Source organism: Lissotriton vulgaris, chromosome 6, assembly GCF_964263255.1.
Source record: "Lissotriton vulgaris chromosome 6, aLisVul1.2, whole genome shotgun sequence".
Taxonomy (NCBI): Eukaryota; Metazoa; Chordata; class Amphibia; order Caudata; family Salamandridae; genus Lissotriton; species Lissotriton vulgaris.
In genome coordinates, this window is record NC_141694.1 from 1,900,568,268 (window position 1) to 1,900,577,645 (window position 9,378).

At 49.7% G+C, this 9,378-nt stretch overlaps 1 protein-coding gene across 1 annotated transcript in view; it reads right to left on the minus strand.

The window, feature by feature from the left end:
• The window catches only part of LOC147709842 (uncharacterized), a 67,556-nt gene extending 61,331 nt beyond the window's left edge, over positions 1-6,225 (minus strand). The window contains exon 1 of the mRNA XM_086928294.1: positions 6,054-6,225. The gene's annotated coding sequence lies outside the window, so the exon portion shown is untranslated. The remainder of the gene's footprint in view (positions 1-6,053) is intronic.
• Between the last annotated feature and the right edge of the window lie 3,153 nt (positions 6,226-9,378).

Consider the following 9,378-nt stretch of genomic DNA (forward strand, 5'->3'; position numbering starts at 1 on the left):
GTATTATAAGCTGCACCCATCGCACTTTCTTATTCATGTATTGCATTGATCGCTACCTCACATATTTATAGACATTAGTATAAGCTACACCCATCTCAATTTTTATGCCTGTACTGCACTGATCGCTACCTCACATATCTATATACACTTTGTGTAAGCTGCACCCATCTCTTTCTATCCTGTAAGCTGCACCCATTTCACTTTTTATTCACAAATTACACCAACAGCTACCTCTTATATTTTGGTTATGCTGGTTGAACACTAGTGCCACTTTGTACTTTGTAACCTCATATTTTGATTGCTCACTAATGTCACTAATGTCACCTGTGATTCCCAGCTGCACCGTTTAGGACTTTTACAGCTGCGCAGCAAGTAGTGCCAGCTGCACCGTTTAGGCCTTTTACAGCTGCACAGCAAGTAGTGCCAGCTGCACCGTTTAGGCCTTTTGACAGCTGCGCAGCAAGTAGTGCCAGCTGCACCGTTTAGGCCTTTTTACAGCCTGACGGCACATTAACCCAGTTTTTCCACCATAACCGTTTGGATTATGCGCCCCCTTTTTGCCCTCTTTTTTCTCCTCACTACCGCTCTCCCAGCAACACCCCTCTCTTCTCTCCCCCACCCTCCTTCGCCTCAGCTTCCCAACATGGCCACCTCTCGAGTTAAGACTGGAGCCAATTGCTACAAAATCATTTATCCTCCCGACCAGACTAAAGCTACAATAAAACGACTTAAGCATAACACTATTGAACGTTTCCCGGACTCCCTTTTTGTGGATCAATTTTACAATGGTCGTCTTGGGAGGCTCAAAAACAATTTCATCTTCTTCACTCGCGACATCCCCTCTTGGTCCAACAGTTTTTACAATTCCCTTAACGTCGTCTCCTCCTCCTCTATCCCTTATGGGAAACAACTAAAAATTTCCCCCTCTGGGTGCTTCAATGGCTACCTCACTATCTCACTCTATAACAACGGTACTGTCATGATCCAAGGCAAAGACTCTTGCCTCTCGCTCTTTGACCACCTCTTCCCCACCTTACTCCCCGTCTCTGCAACCGGGTTTCCCCTTGACTCTCCTTCCAGCTCCACCCATTACTCCCTTTCTCCTCCGCCGACCCCACCCCACTCCAATTGGCTGCACTCTCGAGAAGCGCAGGTCGGCCCCTTTCCCTTCCCCCCCCCAACTTACCTCATCGCCTATTCCTCCCCCCCCACAGTATGTCCCCTCCCGCATTACTTCAGCCTTACCACTAGCTAACACGCTCCTCGTCCCATCTGCACTATCACGATACTCCAATCTATTCTCCTCCCCCATACTTCTTTCCATCACCCCCTTCTTTAGTCCACCTCTCCTCCAACACTCTTCCCCAATTAACTGTCTCTATGCTCCCCTTAGCCCTCCTTCCGTCCCTCCTCTCCACCCCTTCATTCCCTCGTCATTCACCCCGTGTTTGCCACATTCCCACTGCATCTCGCTCCTCCCTCCTACTCCTCCAGTACTGCCGCACTACCCCCTTTCCCCTCCTAGGAACACCTTCCTTCTCCCTCCCTCGGGCCGAGCAGAACCACTTCCCCTCCTCAACTTCCCTTTCTCTCAACCCCCCTCACTCTGCCAGATGACCGTTCCCTCGCTGCTACCTCTCCTAACTGACAGGACCTTCGCAACCAATGCACCTCTTTTCCGCCCAAACCTCCTACACTCCCATGACGCCACACAGGCCTCCCCCCTCCTACTTCCCTGCCGACGTGTTCCGCACATTTCTCCCTCTAAATTTGTCCCTAATTCCTCTCCCTCTTGCAACACCAACAATGACAACTCTCCCTTAACCCCCAATTCATTTACTCCCGCTCCCAACCTCCACCTTTCCCCACCTGTGAACCTCACCCCCCAACACACCCCCTGTCCTCCCACCTCTCCCTGCCGTCCACCACCAATTCCACCCCCCTTATTTCAATCGAGCCACCCAACCTTCCGTGCTCTGCCTCTTTCTCACTGGAAAATACGCTAGGCTCTCTGATCACCTCCATCTCTCAGCTGACAGCTGCCATTTCACTTTTATGCTCTAAGATCCCCACCCCTCCATGCACCTCTACCCCCTCGCAACTTCCCCAGAGATGCACCTCGCCCCCTCACCCCAATACAGCCAAGCTCAACCCTTTGTCTGCAAGTGTCGTTAACTCACACAAGCCCTTGAACGCCACCCTTCTTCAACAGGCATACCCTAGCAACCCCACTGTCTACACTATTCCGACAATCACCTCTGTCAGAACAAAGCGTCCACCTAAACCCTCCCGAGCAACTCCGCAAATGTACAATATCCCGATCACCCTTCAGAGCCCAAGTGCCCCCGTCACCAAAACAGTCTTGACAGAGCTGCGCTGTATGCTTCACAACTGCAGATCTGCAGTAAAACACAAACTTGAAATCTGCGACACCATCACCCTTCATAAACTTGACATGCTCTTCCTCACAGAGACCTGGTTCAAAGATACCTCTCACTCTATATTTGATCTCCTATTACCCACAGGTTATTCCATATTTAGGAATGACAGAACTGAAAACACGGGGGGAGGTGTTGCAGTCATCTTCAGAAACGCCCTCCAACTTAAGGTGTCTCCTAGCAGCTCCTCCCACACCTTTGAATGCCTTTCTCTTGAGCTTCAATTGCAACACCGTTCACCGCTCAGATTCCATATCATTTACCGCCCGCCCTGTAGCAGTAGCTCTTCGTTTAAAGAAGATCTCAAAGACTTCATCAGCGACCAATACTCTCAAAGTGACAATCAGACCATCGTGGGTGACTTCAATCTCCACTGGGGCGCACCACAAGACTCCTCTGCGAACTCACTGGCCACCTTCCTCTCGGCAAATTATCTTATCCAACACTGCACTGAACCAACCCAATCTAAGGGCGCAATCCTGGACCTTGTTATTTCTAAAGCAGGCATGCTTTCTACTACTACCCCTATTCATGTAGATTGGTCTGACCACCACCTCATCCCATTCTCTCTTCAACTTTCACACTCTATAACTCTTGGCCAACCCAAGAGGGCCATCTCCTGGTTCCGTGATGCCAAAAACATTGATGTTGGTCCCCTCTGTGAATCAGCTTTGCTTTCACTTCCAAGGCTAGACCCGAACATAGCTGTTGACGATCTCACCTCCCAATGCCTCACAGTTCTTGAAGCTGAAATTAATAACGTCGCTCCACTCAAAAGCAAAAGGATAAGGCCCACTCCCTCAGCACCTTGGTTCAACAAATCCCTTTATGAGGAAAGGAAGCAGCTAAGATTCCTGGAGAAGCAATGGAGGCAATTGCCTTCCACTGGCAATTTAGCCTTGCTTCGCACAGCAAGATCCAAATACCACAAGCACATCTTCCTTGAGAAAGCGACGCACTTCAAAACCCTCCTTGATTCTGCCAAAAATAGACCCAAAAAACTATTCGATCTCATCAAGACTCCGAGCTGCTCTCCCCCAACCTCCAAGGTGGAGGATTCTACAAAGAGAGCAGCGGATTTCGCTACTTTCTTCGATGGAAAGGTGAAATCACTTGTGGATCAGGTTGCTCATCCTACACCTCCCGAGGAGCGCAAATCCTTAGCCATTTGGCAGAGCTTTGACCCCATATCTGAAGATGCCCTTCTCAAATGCATACGCGAAACAAAGCCCTCCAACCATTCGCTTGACCCTATCCCCAGTGCCATTGCCTTTGACTTCTATACCCATTCCCTCTCCTATTGGACCACTCTGATCAACCTCTCCCTCTGGCAAGGCTCCCTTCCTGTCCCCTTCAAAACTGGGCAGGTCACCCCTCTGCTGAAAAAGCCCACTGCTGATGCGAATGACCTCAATAACTACCGCCCCATCACTAACCTTCCCTTTCTTGCAAAGATAACAGAAAGATGTGTAGCCAAACAACTCTCTTGTCATATCAAGGACAATGATCTTCTTGACAATTGTCAGTCCGGCTTCATCCAAAACTGCAGTACTGAAACAGCCCTACTGCAAGTGGTTGATGATGCGCTGAGGATACTCGACTCAGGGGGGTCCTGTCTGCTAATTCTCCTTGACCTCTCCGCAGCCTTCGACACTGTTAATCACAACACCCTCCTCAATATTCTTCAACAGAGAATGGGCATGGAGGGCACTGTGCTTAAATGGTTTGCATCCTTCCTCTCTGACAGATCTCAAATGATCAAAATAGCGAACAGTCTTTCGTCTCCTGTGGCGGTGGGTCAAAGTGTTCCCCAAGGCTCTATACTTGCACCCACACTGTTCAATCTCTACTTAGAACCACTGGGAAACCTCCTAAGCAAATCCGGGATTCACTATCATCTCTATGCAGATGACACTCCACTCTAGCTCAAGGTTGCCTCCACTCATGATCTCTCCATCCTAAAATCTACTCTTGACTCCATTCAAAACTGGATGTCATCTCATCAATTAATTCTGAATCCCTCCAAAACTGAATTCCTCCTCCTCACTCTCTCCCCCCCCGGTTCAATCATGGATGGATCAGATGAATCTACTAAACAACAAACCCATCATTGTCGACAGCGCAAAATCTCTTTGTGTCATTCTAGACAAAAAACTCAATCTAACTCCCCACATCAATTCTATAGCAAAATCTGCTCGCTACCAACTGCGCCTTCTTTGGGGAATCCGTTGCTTCTTCCCAGAGCAGGACCTTATAACCCTGGTGCAATCGCTGGTCCTCTCCAGACTAGACTACTGCAATTCTCTTCTTACTGGCCTCCCCAAATCTCACCTGTCCCCACTTAAGTCTGTCTTCCATTCAGCAGCTCGTTTCATCTATGGGGCCAAAAGAAGCGATCACATCACACCGTTGTTATCCACCCTCCGCTGGCTTCCCTTCGAGGCTAGAGCTATCTACAAGACCGCTTGTATCACCCACAAAGCCTTGCACTCCTCCTCTCCCCGCTACCTGGTGAATAAACTGAAACTCTCTGGAGGCTCTAGACCTTCACGCAATGCCGAGAATCTACTGCTTGAACCTCCCACTTTCAAGAAGGAAAGAACAATGGCCCAATCCTTTTCAGGCAACGCAGTGAGAATCTGGAACTCGTTTCCGCCTGAGCTCCGGACCACCGCCTCCTCCCAGGCCTTCAAAAGGGACCTCAAAGTTCTCCTCCTCCAGAGACACCTCCAAAAGTAATTCACGTCCTCTTGCTATTCGGAGGAAGACTCCCCACTACTGATATTTTCTACTTTCCATGACCATGGGAGTGCCTTCCCAGTGTTTTCCTGTGGTGGGAGTGTCTGCCTTTTTGCAGTATTCTCCATGTACTTGTGTTCGGTGCCCTTTTGTAACGTGCACACAACACTTTGCCCTTGTAACACACGGTTGCTACCTCTCACATGTTTTTACCTTTGATACTTGCACAAGTGCCACCTTGCCTACGTAACGCTTGTTCTTGTGCCTAGCACTTATTGCAGTATTATACCTCAAATTATACTCTGTTTTCTCTTATAACTGCCCACTTGTCACTTTTCCTCTTGTGCACTTTTGACTACCTCATGTATTTTTGGTTGCTCACAATTTTTACTACCTCAAGTATTTTGTTTGCTCACAATTGTCACTATTACCTTTACTACCTCATGTATTTTTGGTTGCTCACAATTTTTACTACCTCATGTTTTTTGTTTGCTCACATTTGTCACTATTACCTTATGTAAGTAACGTATGTTTTAGTAATCTGCTCTTCTGTAATGTTTCTCATTATGTTTCATTTCTGTTCCTAATGTGAAGCGCTCTGACGCCTCCGGGTAAAGTCCGCGCTATATAAAAATGCAGAAATAAAATAAATAAATAAGAGAGAGACCGAAGAGTGGACTGAGCCCACGACCCTGGCGCGCCTGAGAGAGGAGGAGGAGGGGGGGGGGGGGGAGCCGTGGTAACCCCGGGCCCACAGCTATCACTTAAAGCATCACACTTCGGCTGGAACACGCAGCTGAATACTGCACGAAGTACAAGCACAGCCCCTCCGGGTGAAAGTAATGCGAGTGTCAGTGTCTGCCCCCCACAACTCACCTGCAGCGGATCACACGGCTCACTTCACACGGCGCCTCTGGGGGTGAAGATAACTCGCCTGCCGGAGTCTGGCATTCAGGTCTCATGTGGTCGCTCAGCCATTGTAAGTGACGTTGGAAGTGCGTCATCCAGGGGGGGTGTGCTATAGGGCGCTGTACACCCTACGCTTTGCGCATGCGCTGCGCATGCGTGTTTCGCTTCATGTTATGTGCGCAGGCGCATTATTCGCCCGCCCATCAGGGTTTGTATCCCCTGTTTGCACAGTTACGTAAGTGTGGGTGGGGCCTGTTGTTCTACGTTACCAGGAAGAAACCAACAGGGGAAGGGGAGCCACATAAGGGAGAATAGTACTTTTTGTCGAAAGACAGGTGTAAAGAGGACTGCAGTGGTCCGCGGGTGGTATATCATTTCATTTGGACCACCTTTTTAAATCTGCTTTTTAGTTTCTTAAACGCTATTATTGTAAAAGGACTCTATGGTTGTCTATTTCGTTACTGTGTTCCTTCCAATCCTATGGCTGTTGTGCCCCTTGGTTCGGCCCCCACTCCCCAGGGGGAGGGGGATAGTGGCTGGACCGGGGGTCTCAGTGGAGCCCCCCCCCTCTCTCCCCTCCCTCCCCCCCCCCCCGGAAGCAGAGCCCCAATGGAGAGCATTGGAGGGAGATAAGGGAAGGGAGACCAGGAAGGGGAAAGAGCGGGCCCACCAGATAATAGGGCTTTTTATTTATTTTATTTTATTTATGCATTTTTATATAGCGCGGACTTTACCCGAAGGCGTCTGAGCGCTTCACATTAGGAACAGAAATGAAACATAATGAGAAACATTACAAAAGAGCAGATTACTAAAGCATACGTTACTTACATAAGGTAATAGTGACAATTGTGAGCAAACAAAAACATGAGATAGTAAAAATTGTGAGCAACCAAAAATACATGAGGTAGTAAAGGTAAAAGTGACAATTGTGAGACAACAAAATACTTGAGGTAGTGAGAATTGTGAGCAACCAAAAATACATGAGGTAGTAAAGGTAATAGTGACAATTGTGACCAAACAAAATACTTGAGGTAGTAAAAATTGTGAGCAACCAAAAATACATGAGGTAGTCAAAAGTGCACAAGAGGAAAAGTGACAAGTGTGCAGTTATAAGAGAAAACAGAGTATAATATGAGGTATAATACTGCAATAAGTGCTAGCCACAAGAACAGGCGTTACGTAGGCAAGGTGGCACTTGTGCAAGTATCAAAGTTAAAAACATGTGAGAGGTAGCAACCGTGAGTTACAAGGGCAAAGTGGTGTGTGCATGTTACAAAAGGGCACCGAACTGGGCCAGCGTAGTCGTAAATCTAGGGTTAAGAATGTGGTAGGGAGATCGGGGTATTTAAAGGTGGGCACCGGGCACAAGGCTCTCTTTCTCAGGAGAAGAGGTGCAGCGTCGACAGAGTGCGAGGTGAGGGGGGAGGGTTGTGAGGGGCTGCAGTGTTGTGGGTATAGCGGATAATGGGTGGGGGATGGGCACGGGCAGCAGGGGCTGGGAGCGCGGAGAGTGAGGCGCAAGGAGAGGGTGGGTCGCCCTCCTGAATAAGCAGGATCCTGTTTGGCGACGGTGCGGATGAAAGAGTAGCGGGAAGGGACGCTCGTAGATGGTGCAATGCAAGTAGATGTAGGAGTGGGTGGGACAGCAAGGATCTATGGCGGAGGAATGTATAGGAAAGTGTTCGTCACCCCCCGCAATTTCAGCCGGTCTTGGACCGCGCAAGGGGTGTCAGAGGATAGGGGGGCAGCTGGGGTTCTTGGTGCTGGCTTCACAGGCCCGGGACCGTGGGGGCGGGCCTGGGCTAGCTTGGGGGTTGGTGATGGGCGGAGTAGGGGCAAGGGGTCTTGTCCTGCACGTAGGCAAGGACATCGCGGGCTGGCAAGTAATTGTGAAAGTTATCGTTTAAAGGGAAGGACGAGGCGGATATTACATGTGTAGCAACATCATATTGTTGGTGGTCACTCGTTGGTGAAGAAGCACGCAAGGTATACTGGAGGGATTAGGCATATATTTGTGAGTACAGAGCTAGTGGGGGCTCCCAGCAGAGGCGACCAGTAAATGGAGCGATTAAGGCATAGAAAGTCATTAAGACCGGTCCCAGTGAAATGTACGGGTGGAAGAAAAGGGCGCCAAAGGGATTGGGGGGATGGGGCATCAACGCAGGCAGCAACAGAAGACCGGGCGTAAGGGGTAAGTGGCAGGAAAAAGGGGGTCGTCAGAGGAAAGGAATTGGTAAGACTAGGAGAACAGGGGGATTAGGCAGTCATCAGCTGCGGGGTGCGAAGGTTAGGGGCTCTGCTGGGAGGGAGGGGGGGCTTGGGGAGGGACGAAGGGGTGGGGGGGCAGGACAGGCGGCGATACGGAAGGAATGGAGGGAAGAGGGGATATTACATGCAGAGCCCATCATGTCGTGTGGATGGCACTAGACGGTGAATAACCACTAAAGGCATGATGGAATTAAGGATGGATTGTGGATTATTGAACTGGTTGGCTATGAAGGGCGCACAGCAGAGGGCAAGAGGGAAAGTTCACGTTGCAGAGACTAGAAGACAGTAATTGAGCCGGGATGCATAAAACTTCATTAGGCGCTGTCTCGGGGAAGTTGACTGGGGTTTAGGCTCTGGTGGGATGGCGGGATGCAGAAGCTAATAAGGGGTGGGGGACAGAAATGGCGCCAAAGGAAGTGGGGATGGGTCACTAACGCAGGCGGTCAAGTAAGACACGGCGTAAGGGGTTGATCAAGAAAAAGGGGGGTCATCAGAGGATAGGGAGTGGTAAGAGTAGGAGGAGAGCAGGGAGGGCCGCCGATGGTATGGGCTGGGAAGTGGGTTGGTGGGGGAGGGGGGCGGAGGCTGCTCCAACAGGCAGGGCAGGGAGTGGCAAATATGGCGGGGCAGTGGGGGATGCGAGGCGAAGTGAGGAGGGAACACGGAGAAGGAGGCATCACTCCCTCGCATCGGTCGCTAGTCCGTGGCTCTCCCCGTGGTATTCCTGTTAGGTGCGGTGTCGGTTGACCACATCACTCCCGCTTTATTTAAGGCAATGCTATATAGTGGGAACTTTACCCGAAGGTGTCAGAGCGCTTTATTAAGAACGAATTGTAAAGCAGATGGATTTAGGATTACATGAGTTACATAAAAGATACACAGAGAAGAGACTGCTGATTATCGTTATTTCTATATACATAGGGAAGGGACATGCCCTATCACATTTCGCAGAGAGCCCCCATAATTTTGTGTTACGCCACTGGCCAAACTTCCGCTTTTTCCAGGACCTGACTAGACAGTACAG